Source organism: Equus asinus, chromosome 7 (assembly GCF_041296235.1).
Source record: "Equus asinus isolate D_3611 breed Donkey chromosome 7, EquAss-T2T_v2, whole genome shotgun sequence".
NCBI lineage: Eukaryota > Metazoa > Chordata > Mammalia > Perissodactyla > Equidae > Equus > Equus asinus.
Window position 1 is genome coordinate 59016340 of NC_091796.1, and position 21382 is coordinate 59037721.

Sequence of the window (21382 nt, forward strand, 5' to 3'; positions counted from 1 at the left end):
GGTGAGATGACAGGGTGGGAGCAAGACTGGAGTGGGCTGAGGGGAAGTGGGAGGGGAGGAGAGGGAGGCAGCGGCCATGGGAACTCTTCCGAGAAGCTGGCTCTGGGGCAGGAGATACCCTTCGGCTTGGAGGGGAAAGTCTCATGGGCACAGCGTTTGTTTTAAAAAGGGGAGACTTAAAGACGTGTGTACTGTGACGGGGAGGATTTCCTCAGAAGGGAGCTGTTCTGAGGAGAAGGTGCCACACGACTGAATCCTGTGGGGAAGGCCAGGGAGGGGGCAGGCGGGCGAGCGGCTTGGAGCGGGGCACTGCTGTCTGCCCAGCTCTGCATTTCACTCTCTGCTTTTCAGCCAAACTCTGGCTCCCCGACCACCGCTGCCCCATCACGCCCCGCCTCTCCCTCTGTCTCCAGCTAAGAGGGGAGCTGCACAACTGACCAAGGGCTGGGGCTTCTGAGCATCTCTTGTGTTTTTATAAAACGAAAGCCACATTATTTTTCCACGAAATGTCATTTTTGTGCCACACAATATACTCATCTCAGGATCACAAAGATGAGTAAAGCCGTCAGCTCTCGGAGCCTCAGTTTATCTTCTCCAAGTGAGGTCGGTGGGCTCTGTCCTGACCACCCTCAGCGAGGGCCAATTAAGACGGTGAGTGTTTCCGCCTGGAGGGCACTGCTCACGTGACAGTTATCCATACCTTTCCAAATGTGCTACGAGATCTGACTTTGTCCCCAAGAAGCCTATCGTCAGATTGGGAAGATGAGACGTACATACATTAAAAAATTATCAAACAAATAAGGCAATGCATGGCAAGTGCAAAATGAGTGGAGACTTTTGGGGCCACAGAAACTCCGGAAAGTGAAGGGAGACCACCATGGTGTGGAGACAGTGGAGAAAAATTCCTGGAGAGTCTCACCAAAGTCTCAAAGCAGGATGAGGAGAAAAGAGGGCAGGGACAGAACTCAGAGAAAGTTGAAGGCAAGACCACGAGTGTGGAAAAGGGTAGTATTTCTAGCATCCAAAATTGGCAGTCATATTCCAATGCTTGGCCCATTTCTAACCTGTGAACAGTCCTTGAAGCCAACTCAGCCATTTATAACCGTCGACGTGGGCTTCTTTCTCTCCCCTGAATGAACCCAGGAGTGGTTCTGCTCATTGTGGCCACCTGGTTCCCGCCCACGACAGCCTGGAGAATCACGAGAACCTACGACGCTGACAGTGTTTCCAGTGTTGTATCTTACGCATAGATATTGTCCTGTTTCAAAGGCACATTACGTTTTAGAATCGTAAGACTTGAGAAAGGACTTAGGAGAAAGAACATCCTGATTCAGTCAAAAATCTGCCCCACAGCAGGGTGTGAACTGGGTAGTCACCGCAGTCTCTGAGCCTCCTTTTCCTCCTTGTGAAATGGAGGTAAAAACACTGGCCGAGCCAGCCAGCACTCGGGAGCCCTGTGAAGATGAGATGACGTGGCGCAAGGGCTGGCTTCTACGCAGATGTAACTATGAGCCCGTGCATTGTCCTCAAACTCTCCTGAGCCCTTGGGTACCTCATGGGCCACCTCGGGGGGAAAAGGGAGCCGAAGAGGTTGAGCCCTGGGTGCAGCCCTCAGTCCCAGCAGCCTTGTTTTGGTTTGCTACGTACATAAAGGTGATACATTTATGCTTCCACTTTAAGGAAGAATTCCATTGAGTAGGGGAAAAAAGTTTTAAAAAGGTACTGATAAAGTTTAATCTTTAATCTCTTCATTTTACAGAAAGGAAAACTGAGGCCCAGAGAGGTTGATCAATCTGCCAGCGACACACAGTGGCCACGGTAAGACCAGAGGCTGTTTCTAATACTCTTGTTTTAGTGCTTTGTCCACCACCTTGTTGTTGGTGAAACAGATGCTGGAGTGTTCTATGAATAAACAAGAGAAAACAGCTCTGAAGACCCTGCCCCCTAGTGTAGACTGGTATACTCCCACACAGGAACAGCAGTGTGCTTTATAAACCACAGCTCACCCCCAGGACAATGGAGCAGCCCTGGGAAGCTCAGAGACAGACGGCTGCAGAGCTCACTGGGGGCACGCAGGTAGCAAGGGCTCACCTCCAGCGTGTCCTGCTCCCGTCTCCTTCTTGCAAACAAACAGCACAAAAACGCCCTCCCTGCTCCATTGCTTCATACTTCAGGCCATTCAGGCAGATGTGATCCTCTCTTACAAGTAAAAGTGGTGCTAGTTCTCACGCATTCTCCCTCCCCCACACTGTCCCCAAAGGACACTGATTCCTCCTGCCGGTAAGCTCAGCCCCACTGGGTCCAAGATAAAGGTCAAACTCCAGAGTACCATTTGGGAGAACATTCGGGAAATCACCTCACTCAGAAACAATTAAGGTTTCATGAGATAGTGTGTGTTGTTGAAAACATCCTACTATTTTTAAGTAAAAAATTCCCGAATTTTTATTTTTTCCTCGCTCTTATCTGATCTCTCTTGTTTTTTACAGGAAGTAAAGGTCTTATCCTTGAATCTTTAAGAGGAAATATGCATAAGAAATGTCAAGTCATGGCATGAACATCTACCAGTGTCTGAGAAATGGTCCTTGATCTCGAGTTCCTCTGAGCTTATTGGAGAGAGATGATCCAAATACAAAGGTGTGCATTTCTATGTCTTTCATGCATGTACATTATATGTGTGTGTGTATGCATGTGTTATATGTCTCTTAGTGTGTGTGTGAGTGTGTGTGTATACCATTGGTTCTGATCGCTGTAGAGGATCTGAGGCCATCACTGGCTGGGACAGAAAGAACCACATAACCTTTAGAGGCAGCAGGGCCTGCACAGGAACCTGGGGGTAGATTGGGAAGGACAGACAAGGGTGTTTTGAGCCAAGGAGATAAGTGAACCGAGGCACAAAGACTGGATCCAGAGGATGCAGTATCAGGGGAGACTTTGTATGTGAATTAATCTTCTAGAACCAATTCCAGGATCAGACCCAGAACCGGGACTTTGGGCCAACATCACCCATAAGCAGAAAATCGGAAACTAATTTAGAATCAAGCCAGCCGGAAGGCTACTGGTGTTTGGGAGCCTTAGTTCACGCCCAGTGAAATGCACCAGATTTACCCCCAGGGTAGGAGACCCTGGCCGATCCCAGGCCTCCAAAGTTGGGGTGAGAGAGCCTCACCTCTTTCACCTGGCTGCGAGAAGGTGGCCTTGCCTGCACCTGAGGCTTCACCAGCTTCGTAGGCACAGGCTTATCTCATTTTGTCTTCAGTCAAAGAAACCCAGGAGGCAGTACGATTACTATCCCCGTTCTGCAGGGGAAAGTGAGGCACAGACAGGTGAAATAACTTGGGGCCGAGGTCATGCAGCTCTGAAGGAGGAGTTCAATGTCAAATTCGAGCATCTGCCTCCAAGGCCCGCACTGCCCATTCTCACCACCACCCTACCCATGCTGGTGGCGCACACTCTGCATGCTCACCTGCCCTGAGTGAGTCAACACCTACCAAGCCCTTAGGGCAGCTTGGCACACAGGGTCACTGTTGTCAGTGTCTCATGGCCAAGGGGACCACCAGTGGTGCGCTGTGAATGGATCATTTTCATAGATGCTGCCAATATCCCCTTAATTGGCTCAATACATAGATGTCTTTGAAAAGTCTTAATTTGATAAGTACATTTTGCATTCTTTGGAAAACTGCATGGGCATTTCTTCACAGTGTAATATTTCGGAGCTTGGGAGAATGGACGTGGGCCAGGCCTCTGCATCTCGGCACTGCGCACATAAAGCAAGTCGCACAACAGCTGACTCTGTTCCTTTCTCCTTTAGTGGGTGGGTGGCTGATGGGCTGAAGATACCAATGATGCAGGTAGACTGGAGGAAACCGCCATGACGTAAAGAATCCCCCGATGGAAAGAATACAGGCCCAGCAAGATACTCCGACTGTCCACCTTCGAGTGTCCTGCAGGCCAAAGCAGGACGGCGATCGCTGCAATGAGCCGCGGAGAGAGACCCACACGTCTTTCCTAGGAAAGGGCAGACCATGGAGCCCTAAGTTGTCTCGTAGGAACTGGCCCCGGAGTGGACAGCCCTCTGCTTTGCAGGCCTTGCTCTCTGACAAGTATATTGCTGTAAATGAACATTTATTAGAAATGATGGTGAAATTTAACTAAGGAGCATAAGGGGCTGCTTTCCCCCTCAAGAGTCTGTGGCAATCACAAAAATTAAAAGTCCAGAGCTTAGCCATTGCCAAAGGTGATTAAATGAGACCAGGATCAGTTCTCAGATCAGCTTCTGGAGAAGGATGAGGAGCAGGAGGGATGGGGCATCCCAGCCAGGCTGCCACGCCTTGTCCCTTCCTGACCTTCTTATCCTCTTGAAAGAGGTGTTTCATTTTCTGTGCTCACTCTCGCAAACGTGGAATGACTGCCTGAAACAATTTAAACAAACAAACAAAAAGACATGGGGAGATCAGATGGGGGCCACCAGGTGCCCGCCAGCAGGTCTCAGTAGCCCCTTTGTTCTGGAAGGGGCTGCCCAGTGGTTATAATGACCCCATGTCCCTGAAGCCCTGGCCTGAGTTGGGGAATGGATGCCCTTGCACGCCGTGGAGCTGGCTTTCCATGGCTGCCTTCCTTTGATCATGGGCTCTGGCTGCCATGCCACTGCAGTGACTGCACAGATCACCTCCAAGGATGGGACTCACTCAGGAGCTGTGACAAAGGACCAAGCCCCAAAGCCAGCTCTACGGCATGACACTGAAGGAATTCTTTGTCCTTTGGGGAAGATTGTTTTCCCTTGCCATTCAGGTGGATGACAGAAACATAAATCGTCGAGGGGATGTATTTGTGGCTTTAAGATGGGACTCATGAGTGGCGCAGGAGGTGGGAACAAATGGCAGCCGTGAGCCCAGCAGTTGGTACTAAGATGGTGGAGAGTTCTGGAGCCTTTTGATATGCTTCAGCTAGGGGCATTATGACTTCTGAAACTTTGCCAGAAAGGAAGGAGGACCCATTCTGGCCCAAATGGCCTGTTCATTAGTTAGAATTAGATCTGGAGCAAATAACAGAAAACTTCCAAGTAACAGTGGCTTAAAACAGAGAGCTGAATGTCACTCACACGAGTCCAGAGGTGGGCATTCCAGGGCTCTGTGAGTCCCTGGAAACACAGGTGCTTTCAGGTCACGCTTCGCCATACCAGGCTGGTTCCCATCCTCAGAGGTCAAGATGGTGTCCTGCCTAAATTCTACCGGCTAGAACTTGGTCTGATGGCTTCCCCTACCTTCAAGGGAGGCTGCAAAATGCAGTCTTCATTTTGAGAACCCATGACTCTGGCTAAAACATCTAGAACCCTGGAAGAAGTGGAGAGCAGCTACAGGAAAATCACCAGCCTTCTGGAACAAAGCCTCCTTCACAAGAAGTTCATTCTTTCCACACACATAGGCATCCTGCACAGCCTTGATCTTCTCATCTCCTCCAGAATTGTCTTCCTGGAGCAGACTGACTCATGTTCCTCTGCCACTTTGAAACCTTCTATGACTCTCCCTTCAGATAGGAAGTCTCGCAAGTTCTTATCCTGCTTTACAACCGCACACAAGACTTGGGTCATGTGCTGCTTCCTGCCGCAGCTGCGGCCCCCACCCCGAGTTATCCGTTTCCTTCCCGGCGCAGCTCTAGCATCTCGTACCTGCCACTATGGCTCTAATGATATTATCCAAAATTGTTAAATTTTATGAACAAGTGACGAAACAAACAAAATACAGACTCACAAATGAGAGAGACAGCTGGATATCTTGGTTAGAAAACTACTCAGTCAGGAGTGGGACTGTCACAGCCAACATTGGAGAGGGAGCCGGGCTGACAATGTCCTGCTGCCCTCAGCTTGCCTTGCTCTATTGAGGGTGGGGTGGATAAGTGACACAGGTGGGTAAGTCGTGTTTGCACAGCGGTTAATGGCTCTGGATGTTTACACAGCGTGTGCCCTCCCAGCCCAGAGACCACGAGGAAAAGGCGTCCACACCCTGCCAGTATAGGAAACTGCGGTCATGCTGATGTGACAAGAGAGAAGGTCCATGTTGTCGGGAAAGGGGCATGTTCTGGCACTCGTGTAGCTTTGCTTCTGCACAGTTGTTCTGAAAGCAGATCTCGCCCTTGCGGTGTAAAAGAATGTAGGGGAAACGACCACGTGGGGCAGACCAGATTGCTCAGACAGGGTATTGCTCCTATAACTATGGCAAATCAATAATAGAACCTTCTCTCTGATTATCAAGGGGAGTGTGTCACCCCAGGGCCCACAGTTATCCTCAGAACAAGTCCTTTCCATGAAGTTGAGCTCCCTGGCGCCTGGTCTGTGTCGCCACAGGAACAGTGGACGCTTCCTGAAGAATGCTGCCATAGGGCGTGGCCTTTAAGGCACATGGAGATGGACGTATCCAGACTTGCTTCCGAGTATGAAGGTACAACTCTGAGTAAAGAGCAAAACTGTATGTAGGCAAAGAGGGAAAACACTAAATCTTCTCAAAGTTCATAATCATTTCCTCTCATCTTCTGAGATTGTTTAATTCAAGGAACAGTTCTGTTGTGCCCACCATTCAGCAAGTGTCCATTTACAAGCTTATTTATGTTGGGAAGTCTTCTAGGCATTGAGGAGAAAGTGCGGAACAGGTTCTGGGAGCTTCTCACAGGGAGATCACCACCTAGGAGCCCATCGGCAGAGCTAATTCAATGTCCATGCAGATTATGGACCCAAAGCCCAGCCTCTGGCAGCTTCTAGAGACAAAAAGTAGATCAGTGGTTGCCTGGAGCTGGGGTGGGGGAGAAAGAGGAGTGGCTGATAATGGATATACGTTTCCTTTGGGGGTAATTAAAATGTTCTAGAATTAGATTGTGGTGACGGTTGCACAACTCTACGAATTTACTAAAAAGCATTGAATTGCATGCTTTAAATGTGAGAATTGTACTGTCTGTGAATTATATCTCAATAAAGCTGTTTAATAAAAAAGCCTAGTCCCACAGCTTCTTGACCACCTCGACCCCTACAATCTTTCTTCATACTCCCTTTCGTCATCCACTCCTGTGTGTGCCTTGGATGTTGTCAGAGCCCCAAACTGCTCGGCTTCTAATCCTGACATCGCAGCTTCTGGAGGTGTCCCATTTGCTCATTACAGCAGCTCATCCAGATGGCTAGGTCTAGACTCCTGGGTCAGTCCCTCAAGGTTCCCTTCCTTCTTCACCCAGCCTGAAACCGGGTGCGTATCTTCTCAGCCCTTTCTTTCCAACAGCCGCAACATGCTCTGCTTGTGTTCTTTCATCCAACCTCCTTGCAAACACACTTCTGAATCCACCTGGTCATTCTCCTTCTGTATTTCTAAAGAAAAATCACACAAACCACAAATTGTACAAAGTGGTTCTTGAGCTGGGCTCTGAGATTTCCAACAACCCTACTTTGAGTTTCCACGGATCCCCTCTCAAATTCCATGCAAACTTTTAAGTTCCTTGGCCCACAAACTTTCTTCTCTCAAGCTGACTTGCCTCGACTTGTGAGAGAACATTGAAGCAACCAGGAGTGAAGTGCCTGCCCCACAGATGTAAAGTTGTCTATATCTGGATCCACCCCCACTGTCGCCCAAAGTTCCCCGGAAGCCTGTCCTTGCTCCTGTCAGTGTAACCCCTCCTCCCATGGCCTTGACAGCACTCCCTTTGAGCTTCCTCAGAGATGTGCTCTATCTCTTCACTCTTCTCCTCTCTGCGTTTTTCATTCGTCTGTGCAGTTTCAACCTGTCCGTCTACGTGGGCTCCTTTCACACCACCTACAAACACAGTCACATCTCTTTCAGCTTAGAGACCATCTTGACGTCTTCTCCCCAAAGTTCTCTCTCTCCACTCTCTCCTTCCTTTCAAAGTCAGGTTCCCTGAAGGACTCTTTCTGCTTGTCAATCTCACGTTCTCACAGCCCATTATCTCACTGTCACCTACCTCTTCCTCATTCCACCTCTGAAACTGGCCCTGCCAAAGCCAGCTGTCTCTCTTCCATCGTTTCCTTCCTTGTCATTCTGTCGCTGGCCCTAGGGAACACTCCTTTATTCTAGAAGCCCTTTCCTCCCTTGGCTTGGGTGACCCCTCACTCCTGGCTCTCTCCCGGCCCTGCCAGGTCCTCCTCAGTATGCCCTGTGCTCCTTGATATCTTCACACCCCCAAGACGGACCCTCCTATTGGCTCATGCTGGGCAACTTTGCTCACTTCACATGACCCCCTGTGAAATTCCTGCCATTCACATGCTTTTAATACCAAGAATATTCCCCAGCAGGACCATTTTCCTGAGCTACACACTCAGTTATCCAAATATATCCTGAATAGTTCTGCCTGGAATTTCGACAGCCACCTAAGAATTAACTTCCTCCAAGTGGAGCTCGTGTCCCTTTCTCCCCACCCCCTAAACCTGCCCTTCCTCCAGGATCCCCATTGCTGTCAGAGGTAGCAACCACTCATAGGTTCACCCTGGTCAGCAATATTGGATTCACCCCAAACACCTCCTCTGCCCCCACTGTCACCAACTAATTGCCCCCAGGAACTCAAGGGAGGTTTCAGAAGCATTTAACTATTTCTCCAAATTGTTTTTTTTTCTTTTATGTTGTATTAAGAGATGCCATCATCAACTACCCTGAACCAGACCCAGACCCACTGCAGGAGCAGCTCCTGCACAGATGAGCTGAGAGATGACGTAAAGTTGCCCTTTGATAACCTGCACTGTACGTGGAGGCGTGTTTTTCAACTGAGCCTGTGCAAGCGAATGCCTGCCTCTCCCTTTTGAATATTCATTCCCCATCCAAAATGAAAGGTCCCTGCTGTCCTGTGTTTGGGGACGGCCAGGACTTTGGAAATGATTCCAAGTGGTCTCCTATTTGTTGCAGATAAACTCCACTCAGTGTGACAGCTACTTCCGGTGGAGAGACTGATTTTTAGCTCTCCAGAAAGCAGACCCCCTTTGGTTGGTAACACCACCTCTGACACATATTTAAGTGTAGATCTCCAAAATTCTTCTTCCTTGCTTTCTCCCATATCTTCTCTTCCTCCCCATCTCTTCTATCAGTGCCTAAATTAAGCCTCACTCTCTCTCACCTGGCCTCCATCTCCAACATCCTCCTTTTGGATCCAGTCCCATGCTGCCATCGAGGCGATCTCCCAGAACAGCAAATCTGATCATGCTTGCTCTGTGTGTGTGTGTGTGTAAGATTCTTCAATATTTCTCTCAATCTGACAGCACAGGGACCTGGACCGCAGTGAGCAGGCCCTTGCCCCTCGGTCCCCTCCCCTCCCCCACTTCCCTCTTAGAATTCTTTGTTTGCGTGATACTGACCTCCTGCAATTTCCTGAAAGTGCCCTCCCTCCATGTCTCTGTGACTTTACTCACTAAGGTCCCTCTGCCAGGACAACCTCCTCCCACACCACTCCGTCTGAATTGTGAACTCTAAGTTTGTCCCAGTTCCACCGCTTCTCTAAAGAATTCCCATTTTCTCAGAGCGCTGCCTCTCCCGAAAACAGCGATGAGCCCAGAGCTCTCTTGGGAATTCACAGCCTCCAGCAAATCCTCAGGGACTTTTCTCCTCTCCTGGCCTGAGCACTGGCTTCCCATAGCAGCTCCAGGAGGAAGGCGAGGTGAGTTCTGTCCCCTGTGGGAGGGGGATGTTTGGGGGCTTCTGCTCCATTTTGTGGTTTGTGGTTTGTTTCCTCCCCGAGTATCTAGAATCAAACACATCTTTAACCTCAAAAATTAATTTCGTTCCGAAACTCCCCATCTAGTCTCACCCAGGCATTCCTGCTCCTCCTATCAAACTAGCTTTGGCTTTACTTCTTGTGATCCAACAGTCCTGCCTTATCCTGCTCCCTGCCTGGATTTCCTTACAAAGCTCTCTCACGTCCACGAACAAGGATGTTTTTCCTGATCATTCCTCCTTAATTTCTAGGATTCTTCCCTGGCTTTAAGAAGGGATGGTGGCAGTATCAATTTCCTCCATCACAGAAGGAAGGAAGAAAGGAAGGAAAGAAGGGAGGGAAGAGAGGAGAGAAGAAGAAGGGAAGGAAATTCCACCATCATTATGTTCACACTTGCTCCTCAGGCCTGTTTCCTGGTGTTCTTATTCATAGGAAAATTCACCATGCCCACTCCTCCTCAATTCTGTGGGTGAACAGACAGCTTGCAATCTCAGGTTAGTCTCCATGGATGATTATTGCACTTTAAACTTTTCCTTCTAGATAAAATTAGCATTTTAGTAAAGGCCTGCAATGACTCCGCTCAAAGAAATGAGTAGTACGAACGTTCCTGGAATTACAGCAGGACACTGGGGAGGAGGCAGACATACCTTGCACAAGAAGGCATCCATCCCAAATCACAGGAATCGAGAGAACTGATGAAAAGCACACACCCCAGCACCTGGCATGTGGGTGTTCTCAAGAAAGCACGGTTTTCTTGGTTGTGCAGTGTCTTTCCTATGAATAAAGCCTTTCTTGGTAAGAAAATCCACAGTGACATTGTCTGCTTCATGGACTTGGAAATAGGTATTGGGATTGCTAAGAGGTTGGGAGAGTCAAAGGAAGGACGCCTCTTCCTCTGAGGTGCTCCCGGCCCACCCGTTGGTCTGTCTAGAGCCTCGTCCTCAAGGGTCCACTGCCCACGTGAGGGCAACAGAATCCTAGCACTGTCTTCAGCAGGAGTTTTGCCCCGGGGAGTTCCCCGAGACGTCTGAAGAACATTAACTCCAGGGCTCACGTGAGTCCACTCAGAGGCCCCCAGAGGCCCGTGCCTTCAAGACACAACAATAATAGTTGAAATTGAGGGTTCACGTACACATGCAGCTGCTAGACTAAGAGATTCGTTTTGTTTAGGCCGTTTGAGTAGGTCCTTTATTATCCCTGTCTTGCAGGTGAGGAAATTGGAACTTAGGAAAATGGAATGCCTTTCCCAAAGTCACCAGGTTTGCACATAGTAGATGACTGACTGGGGCTTCCCCACTACACCTCCCCACGGGAAAGCGCGGGGGACCGAGGTGAGGGGAGCTGCAGAGAAGCTCCTAGAAGGCCCACCCCTGACCCCAGATGAGGACAGTGGGAAACAACCTAATGACAAACACACTAGGCCATGGTGTGGGGGTGATGGGGCGTATTGGTATTCAGTCTGTTCCTCTGAGAGAATTCCTATAAAAAGTTGCACAAGAGAAGAATCTGGCTTGGGGAACCTGCACAGGCTGCATCTGAAGGAAGCAAGCTGTGCCGCCCGATGCCCAGGCTAGTCTGTTCTCCCTCATAGGGTGGAGTTCAGAAGCAGCCCTGGGTCTCCCGGAGCCACCCTTGAGCACTGCAGGGTACCACACGCATTTGGCCACTCTCCTTAGCTGAGTGTTTCAAGGCACATTTTCGTTTCCAGGAAAAGTTCAGTTGGGTCTGTGCTGATTCACTTGTGCATGAAGTCAGCAGGGCATTGTTCTGCAGAGCCGGCGAGGGACTCTGTCCCTTTCAAAGCTGGCCCTCTCCATGAGCCAGGAAGCGGCCCTTTCCTCACAGCAGACAGAACCCAAGGTCAGCCCCTACCTAGCAGAATGTGGCTGGGTGGGCGGGGCAGACTGGGGCTACCTCTGGTCCCATTAGGGTCTGTTCTTGGGGGGAGCTGAGCCCAGTGCCACCAGGAGATGGAGGGTCCACTGCAGTGTCACTAATGCCATAATCCCCAACTTCTCCAGAGGCTTTAACTCAAGGCAAACAAGAATCCTAAAATCCTGAAATTACACAGGAAACAAGAAATTTATGAAGAAAATATAAATCTTTTCCAGCATCTCTAAGTATTGTCCAAAGATGATTCCTACCCAGGATCATGATATGTACAAAACGACTTTGACCACAGGAAGGATGCCAGCCCCTCCTTCAGATCAGTTCTCACCACACCAATCGTGCTTTCCCAGGACGTCCCAGGACGTCTTCAGACTGACAAGAAGATTAGGGAGATTCAGGCCCCAATTGTCAAACCTCCCACTGGAGTGCAGTGTGTGGCTTGCCGGCCCAGGGAAGCCGGTTTGGGGTGCTTTTCTTCCCAGAGGAGCTGACTAGAGCACTGTGTGTTGGTTCAGTCAGCTGGCCGCCTGTCTCCAGAGGCTCGCAGGCTTCCAGGTGACAGCCCCACACCAGGGTCACCGATTCGCAGCTGAGAGAAGAGCAGGGTTCCACGTCTCACTTTCTCATGCTGGGGCTGTTCCATTGAGTTCTAGGAGCTCCACAGGATGAAGCAATGTAATTTAGCACTTTATCTCAGGAATGACCAATTAATCCCTTTTAAATTCTACTCTAGATGAGGCCAATGACATGGGCTTAGAAATGTGAAGTCATGCGTTGGTGAGCTTAATGTATGAGAAACAGCCAGATTAACCCATTGCGTCACATCCACCAACTAAGATGTCCCTTCATAGCTAGGAGGTGTGGGTCATGGCTGCATGTGGGTCTGACCTAGAGCTGTCCCCTGGGAGTCCTGCACCAGAGTGGTCCCGGCCGTGGGCTGTTCCATTCCGGCCAGGGGGCCTGAGCTGCTGAGAGTCAGCAGGCGAGGACAAGGATGTGGGGCTGCCCACTGTGTCAGAGGAGGGCTGGTCCTCCCCTACATGGGACCAGTGAGGGAATGAGGGGAGGAGAGAGACGCGCTGCTTGGCAGAGATACAGCTTGGCTCCCTGCACCAGCCTTCCCCAGGCACACACTCCTTCCCTCGTCCTTTCGTGTTCTGCACGGTCACTCTTAGCAGACTTTGCCTCATGAAAATGTTACAGAGCTCACACAGGATGATTACCCACTGACCAGTATGAGTTTCCTTGAGGAGAATAATTTGGATTCTCTTGCTTAACTAAATGATAAATTAACAAATATTTGTGAATGGCCTGCTCTGTGCCAGTACGAGGTCCTGGGGCTGCTGAGCACTCTGCTTCCCTGTTACGGACACCCAGTGAAGGTGACAGGGGAAAGAGTTCTAAAAACACCTTTGGTTCATGTGAGACACATAGCTGCTGAGTGGACGCACTGCCACCCCTGGTCTGTGTCTTTCTGGAGCTGAGGGTCCCCTTCACAACCGACCTTGGCTAGTGGCTCAAGGTCCTGCCCCAGGAGGGAGCCTGGTGAGAGCAGAGTGTCCCATCCAGCAGGGCAGGACACGCCGGGCAAACAGGTGAGCCCCGTGAACTCATAAACCAAATGGGATTCCAGGAGCCAGGAGCCGTCGTACCCTCTTTGGAAGGGGGCGTGTGTCTCTTCTTTTGTCAGTTCAACTCATTAAATGTTGTAGGACTTGGCTCCTACAGTGAGCCAGGCTCTGAACTACACTCTGGGCAAATCAAAAATAAAAAGGACACATTTCTTGCCTTCAAGGAGTTTACAGAAGAAACAGGCATAAGTACATTTAATTTCATAACAAGTAAGAAAATTGTTTGTATTTTTAGATGTATAAGAAACATTATTTCTTACTTTTTTCTATAACAATTTAATTTGTATTTTAAGTCCCTGTTTTTCCAGAGTGGCAGAAAATCAATCCTAGTGTATTAGTTGTGTCCTCTTTTTCTCCTTGGGTCGAGGGAAAGTGCTGGGGTCTGTGTGTAGTGCCAAGAAATTGGGCATGGAGCCATCTCTGCCTCATCTGTGTCCACAGGCTTCTTCTGAGACAATTATTGCCCTACTTGCTCTTCAGCATTGGCCCAGCTGGGTCACCACTGTGTGTCCCTAGTCCCTCATGAGGTCCCTTCCAGGCTATCAGATGGCTTTATTCCTTCTCTGCCTCTCCCGGACACCCAGGCGTCACTGGACTTCTCCCGTCCCCAACTGGGGCCTGGGAAATTCCAAGAAGTCAAAGGCTCTGTCCACTTGCATTTTCTAACTGGAGCTGTTGGCATCTTTCCGCCAATCACAGCACTACCCTACTGTGGCAACTGTCACATCCATAGGAAATGTCAGAAAACATCTTGAAACTTCCCAGAGGAAAAAACAAAACACACCTCGGATAAAAGCTCAGAGAACAGAATGCCATCTGGCTTCTCAGTTGCCACAAAGTGAAGGAACGCCTTCGACGCCGAGGCAGAATGACTTCTGACCTAGAATTCTACACCCAGCTAACCTCTCAGTGAAGTGTGGGGGTGGAGGACACGTACCATCAGGCATGAAAGGTCTCAGTTCTCTTCCCAGCATTCTTCCTCGGGAAGCTTTCAGAAGCTTTTTGACTGCAGTCAAAAGCAGTCATGAGCCGGGAAGTAGAAGACGTAAGATTGGGGAGCACAGCATCTCTCCAGGACAAGAGAAAGATGAAGGGACTTCACAGAGCGGGAGTCAGGCAAAGCCTCCGCTAAGCGCTGAGCCGCAGCCTCGACAATAGCGCAGACCCGGCTGAAGCAGACAGCAGAACATCACCAGAATAACAGCAATGATGATAACAATAATACCTTATATAAAATTGGCAAGACACACAATGGGCCTGGAAGTATTCAAAGGAAATTTTAATTTCTGTTGAAGATTTGGAGAATGAATGAGTGTTAGGTATTTAGAAAGCTAAACAAACAAAAATAAGATGAGACAATCATTAATTCAAAGATGAAAACTTGCACAAAAGGAAAAGTGATCATACTATATTCTATGACTCAGCTATGAATAAAAGTAAGACAGGGCAAATAATGCAGATAAGGAATATTGATTTAACTCCAAATGGCGACATGACAACCTTGAGAGAACAGAGGGAGAGCACACAGGTGAGGAAAGGGAGGGTGTGAGAAGCTGTCAGAAAGCACACTCTCCATCAACGATTCCATCCAAGATGGAAAATCAAGATGCGGCCCCAGAGGCCTGCAGACGTTGGGACACATGGAGCGAAATCCCCAAAGCAGCAGGGACACGGGTGGCGGGGCTGCGCGGCAGAGCAGGAGTTGTGTGGGAGGGGTGGAGCCAGGAACAGTTATTTTTCATTGAAAGCCTCCTTGTGCTATTGACTACTTATAGTCTGTGTGTCAAACGTTTGATTTTTTTAAAAAGAACAGCCACGTTGTGACAGAGGAAGAGACAAGGCCTGGTGGGAACATTTTGTTGAAGAGGATTTCTAGCAGAGGCTCCGGAGCTTGTCAACACTGACAAGAGAGGTCACGCAGCCTTCCGCTCATGTTAGGGTTGGTGTCTCCCAGATCCTGGGTCGGAGGGAGGCATTTCTGTAGCTTCTCTCTGCCAAAGCAGGTCCACGGACAAACACACCTACCCAGGACGGCCGGGCCAGGGAGCTGGGGCCTCTAAACATCCACACGGTGTCACGTGAGAGACTCCCGGACAGCTCTTCTGAGGCCCGGCAGGTCCCTCCTGCCCCCCTTGATGCCTCCAGTCTCACCATTAAAGATCTGTGCCTCCCAAAATACAGGGGCGACCTCCTGCAGACAAACAGCCAAATGCTGAGGGCATTAATCCCAGTTGGCCTCCAGACTCGGACTCTGGGCCCCAGACACACACGCATAAGTTCACACCTGCACACACACGATCATGCTTTGCAACTGTGAATGCTGATGGGGGACCTTTGCTGCCAGCTCTGCGCTGCCTCAGAATGCATGGGCAATGGGCACACACACCTCCCGGGATGCTGCCTCCGGGTCCTCCCCACTCCCAGCTGCTCCAGCAGGCCCAGCACGCGGGCCATCTGCTACCGGACTGTGTTTGCATGTCAGACCTCAAAGCTCACGTACTCTTTGTAGTACCCCAGGCTCGCCTACTAAACCAACTTTCCAATAATTTGAGAACGGCCCCCACCTGAACCCAAGGTTCTGTGCAACCCCACGCCAGTTTAGTGCAATGTGGAGGGAAGAAACTCTCTTACTTCACAGGAGCCTAAAGGCCAGGGAAAACCATCTGGGTGTTCTCTGCAGTGGCAGTGGCTGCGGTGGTGGCTCCCATCGAAAGAAGAACAAGCCTCACCTCAGAATGGGGTCTCTGTACCAACTGGGAACCCCATCACTGTGATGGTGAGTGACAACAGGACTACTCCATGGACATGTGTATGACACTTCCTGAGAGGCTTCTAAAATATTTGGAAAAGGAAGAATTTTGCAGTACCGGACTCCTTTAAAGCAAGTAGGGGTCCAGTTTGAGTGAGGGTTGGGTGTTAATGCTAAGAACAAGACCACGTGGACCCTTACTGGCTGGAGAGTCAGTTCTAGAATTTGAGATTGAGGCCCATAGTTAAGGCTCAGAAAAACAGAGGTTGTTTGGAGTTACTTTTGCAAAAGAGAGTGGAGTAGAGCATTGGTGGAGGTGCTTCGTTTGCTGCAGCAAAAGGCCTTGTTCCAAAAATTCAGGACCAAACCAGTGACAAAGCTGAAAGTGGGGCTTCTGAGAAACACAGAACTCAGCCCCTACCCCAGCCCTACTGAATGAGACAATGCAGGTGAAAGCACTTCACTAAAGACAAAGGGCCCCACAAATGGTGTTGATTTATCTTTAAATCGACGTTTTCCTCTGGGCCCTCTGGATGGGCATTGGCCCATCTGTGGTTTGGGCTCTTCGGCCACCTGGTATTGTCATCGCCCTGACAGAGGGGAGCGCCCGAGGGCCTCAGGGCTCCGATCACTCTGAGTCCTCTGAACTCAGGGACTGCCTGCTCCCCATATCTCCTCAGTCTGTGTTGAACCAGGTGGTTCTTATTCTCATGACTCACGTCCTGGAGCCCTACTACTGGCTTGGTTGTTGGGGTTTCTGTGGTGGTGGTTGCAGTGGTTGTTGAATTCTTCCAACAACAGCTTCCATGTTCATAGTTTCCAATTCCCAGTGCTATCTCTCTCCTTGTACCTTCTGGGTAATGACCATCCCATCCTCCACAGATAGGGTGAAGAAAAATGTGGCACCTGGGTGAAAATAATCCCAATGCAAACTCTACATTTGGGGGAACGTTGTTAATGAATTTACACTTGGAGAGCATTTACAGTAGACTGTAAGTGTCAAATCTGGTCCATGCTACAAACCCAAATCCACAGGCATGTGGGAACGGCAACCCAGCGATGTCCAATGGAAACAGCACATTGTCATAAATTCTTCAAACAGGTTAACACAAAGCTAGGAGAACAATAAATGCAACCCTAAATTTTATTTTTAGAAAGTGATATAGTTGATTTTTAAGAGACTATAAAAGAAAGAATCTAAATCTTGGGAACTGATAGGGCTAAGTTATTTACCATTTTTACTGTTCAATTTCCGCTGATAGAAACAGGAAGGAAGCCGTAAAGGGCCTGTCCATTGAAAAGAGACCAAAGTAAGAATGCAAATAAATAGTGGAACCCAGTGGTTATGGTAACTGACAAGCTGAGAGCTTTTTCACATCCTCTCTGGGGAAAAGAATATTTTATGTTGATTTTTGAATGGTGATTGATGGCATTTAACCCAATGTGTAGATCCTAATGAAAAAACAAAAATTTCCATGAAGCAAATGTTTTTCTGCTTGATGCCAGTTCTAAGGCCTCAGAAGCTTAAAAAGGAAGAAGTGTTTTTGTTCCAGTCAAACTTGATTGAGTCTTAAATCAGTATAATTAAATTTTCACTGGTAACGGTATATCCTCTGCTTCTATCTTCCTTGTATCTGAGGCTTCCAAGCAAGACTGGTTGTGTGGAGAAGATGGCCATGATAGTCCCTTGGGGGCAGATGCTAAGATGCCCTGGGGTCTTGGGGCTTGTCTTTTGTGTCCTTGGTTAATCAGGGGTTGAGTGTCCACAGGACACCAGCAGAAGCCCCCGTGAACAGGAAAGGGCATTCACCCTGCCACAGGGACAGTGCGTGGACAGGTCTGTCACGTCAGGCCAGCATATGCAGCACCAATCATGACAGCTGTTCCTGTTTGGCTTCCAACTTCACAGCCTCCCACTTTCCTGCACATGCATCCGAGTTTTATTTTCCAGTGCCTCCAACCATGCAGTTCCCCAAGAGTGCTAAAGGTCAAGCTTTCATCCCAGGCTGAAAGGAATATGCACTTGGATCCTTTCCTTTTTTGTTTTCCTTTGGGGAAGTCATAAAAACAGCTTTGATAATTAGTAAACAGCCAGCATTTTCCTAGCACTCATAAAACATAAGGCGATGTGAAAACCAGCTTTGCTTTCAAGTCTCTTGGAGGCTGACATTCCAGGGGCCCACGCTCTTCAGAGTGCAAGTGAACTGTTCATGCTGCATTGCTAGGTCTGTCCATGCCTGGTTCACGCTGGAAGGAGTGAGACCAGGTTCAAGTTTCTGTCCTGCAGTAGTAGGTAAATTCACTAAACATAAGGGAGAACCAGCCTGCTTTGTGACAGATTAGAGAGTAGAGTCAGACCCTGGAGACTGAGAACGTTACCTAACTTTTCATCAGATATAGAAGCTTTGTACATTTCTCTTTCTTCTTGATAAATCCAGTAAAATATTGAAAGTACAGAGAAGCATTTTTAATCTGCTTTGAATTACTTTGAAATTCTCAACCCAGCCTCTTCACTAACTCAAGGAAATGAAAATATTAGTGGCCAAATTTGAATCCATCACGTGTGGTTGCCTGGCGCCACATCACAAGAATTGGCAAACTGCTCACCTGCCCATCAGCTTCCCTAACAGCTCTGCAAAGAGCAGGCAAGATGCAAATCCACCGCGGCCGCGGCCAAGGGACGCGCCTGTCTCAGCTGAGAAGGCCTTGGCTGTGCGGAAGGGAACAGAAACAGGCGGCAGAGTGTCTCCAGTGTCCTCCAGGGTACAAGGTTGAGCTCTGGGGCCATAAATGTAGTTTATCTCAAAACACAAACAATTGCTGGTAGTATTTGATGGCTAATAGAAGATTAATACACCAATGAAGGAAAAAAATGTTGACTGCATAGTTTGCAAAAGAAGCAGCATCTTCAGTTCATGGGAAGTGTGCAGAGGAAAAAGAGAAAAGCTATATAACTAAACAAATTAATTAAATTAGACAATGCCTAAGCAGACATGCTCACTGTAAGTACAGAATCCCACTGGCTAATGTGAACAGCAAATGCATTTACTGAAACCTATAATCACAGCACCGGCGAGGCTGGTGAGGACATACTCTGCCCGCTGGGGCCTGCCCCACCGGCCACGCTGGCAGGGGACTCTGAGTTCATGTTCAGCAGTGTTTGGCAGTTCCAGAATCGTCAGGTGGATTCTAATTATCAGAAGGAGCATTGGAGGGCAGGACTTTTATCCCTCAGGGTGCTGGCAGCTCATACAGAGTAGAATCCTATATCACCCACCACCCTAAAGAGACTTCAAAAAGCACAGAATTGTGATGAGACTGATTAACACACCGATAACCTAAAACAAATCCAGGAGTGACAGAGAGTCGATGCTATGGCTGCCGAGACACCAACAGCAGCAGGGAACCCTACACAAAAACAAAGAACTAGGATTCTCCTGACAAAAATGACTTCTAGCAATTTCTCTTTGGTGTAAGCAAAGAGGGAGGGAGAAGGTGAGTGAGGAAAAGCTTGATGCACACAGCAGCAGGAATTTCATTTGACTGGGTTCACACATTACCATCATAAAGAGTCAAGCCAGTTATTTCAACAATATTTCTGGGCCTCAAATAATACTTGGCTGCTGTGGAGTTTTGATGGTAAGATCCAAGGAACAGAAATGGATTCTCACCTGGTGTAAGATTTGATCTTTTAGAAGACAAGAGCACTCAAAAATGCCAACCTGTAATGGATTGCAAACTCTCCACCAGGGGACCGCTGATCAGATGTCAACAGTATGTGAAATGGCAGAACGTCTTAAAATCTGATGATTTAATATTTACTGGGTGATGACAGATGGGCAGAGCTGTTAGTTTTGCTGGGAAGGGCTCAAGGACCCAAGCTGAACCCTCTGGAAGCCACCCCTGAAAACTTTGGCTTTAAAGGAATCTCCCAGGCATCCAGTGGTCCAGATTATTTTTAACTTACTGGAAACAGATACAGCTACAGAATTTTCACCTAAGCGTTTTGTGGGGGAGGAGAAAAAACATCCAAGTTTCATTATCACTAGCCCCTTGAGAATTCTAAAGCCCTACTGAAAAACAGGGGTAGCAGGCACTTGGGCGCGCCCTGGATGAAGGCGGAAGTCCAGGGAGCTCAGAGCGTGGAGCACCCTGCGTCTCCCGAGAAGCCAGCTCCCAGACGAACCAGCTCCCTCCTGGCTTCCTGAGGGGATCCAACCACAGCAGGTCTGCAGCCCTGGGCTGTATGACAACCTCACACACACGCTTTCTAACGTGCGTATAAATCAAGGCGCTCTCCACATGTTTTGAGCATTCTTTCTCTCACACAGTGTTTCAAGCAATGGACTTGATTAACTCAAGATCCAACACAGAATGTGGGGAAAAGTCTTTTTTTTTTTTTTTTCTGTAAGTCTTCTGAAACTCTTCACAAGTTCCATCTGTGTTTATCAGAGTCAGGACCAGCCAACTGTCCTTCTGAGACTGGCATTGAGGCCTAAAGCTGAGGCCTCCGAGTAAGCGGAGCCTACGGGACAGGTGGATTCTCACGGAAGTGCACTGTGGCACTGAGACAGAGCCGTCTGGAAGTGTGAAAGTTACCTCGGCCTCAGCCCATAATTCACTTTAGACCCTTTTGTTGAGGGCAGGATCCATTGTTACAGGCTGATGTGAAGTATTAACAAACGTTACTTCTCTCTCCCTTAAGGGAGACCGCGGAGTTTTCATACGCCTCTGTCACCTGCAACTCGCAGCTTCCCACCTCTACCTCCCCTGCAGGCGGAGCTGCACTGAGAAGAGATCTGATGGAGACGAGCAGGAGGGGAGGGAGGCGCTGGCCCCCGGCTGCCGAGGTTTGTGAATGCGCTGTACATGGAGCTGGAAGCCTCACGCTGCTGGACTATTTCTAACACCTCGAAATGCTACACAGGGAAATCACTGGAGATGCTCCAGTGCAAGGGTTTATCACTTTCTTTTTAATTAAAAACAAACAAAGTAAAAACCTTTTTTCAAGTCAAATTATGGAAAGTCCCAAGCAGAGGTTTCTTCAAGCAGTTTAAATCTTCAGTGTTTGGAACACCTTGATCCACTCATCCAAGCCCTACGTTTTCTCAGAGGTGGCTGAGAAACCCACTGACGTAGTCCACACTCCACACGAGCCAGAGGAGGCAACTGAGGTCCCCCGAGGAGCTAAGAGGCTTCCCCAGGGTCACACAGCAAGTCAGGGGCAGAGCGTGGTGGAAAAGCACAAGCTTCCAGCCTTTCCTCTGTGCCACACAGCCTCCCTTCCTCCTCCAGGAGCGGACCTGCTGCTTCAGTGTCACTGGACACTTAGGCTGTTGCCATGCCTTGGCTGTTGTAAATGATACTGCAGTGAACACGGGGGTACAGAGAGATTTTCAAGATAGTGACTACACTTCCTTCA

At 48.9% G+C, this 21382-nt stretch overlaps 1 long non-coding RNA gene across 1 annotated transcript; it reads left to right on the forward strand.

Annotated features, from left to right (window-relative positions):
• Window positions 1–2346: 2346 nt before the first annotated feature.
• Window positions 2347–10667, forward strand: LOC123286836 (uncharacterized). Its single transcript, XR_006529637.2, has 4 exons — window positions 2347–2391; window positions 2487–2634; window positions 9497–9633; window positions 9942–10667. It is a non-coding gene; the product is annotated as an uncharacterized lncRNA (long non-coding RNA).
• Window positions 10668–21382: the final 10715 nt, after the last annotated feature.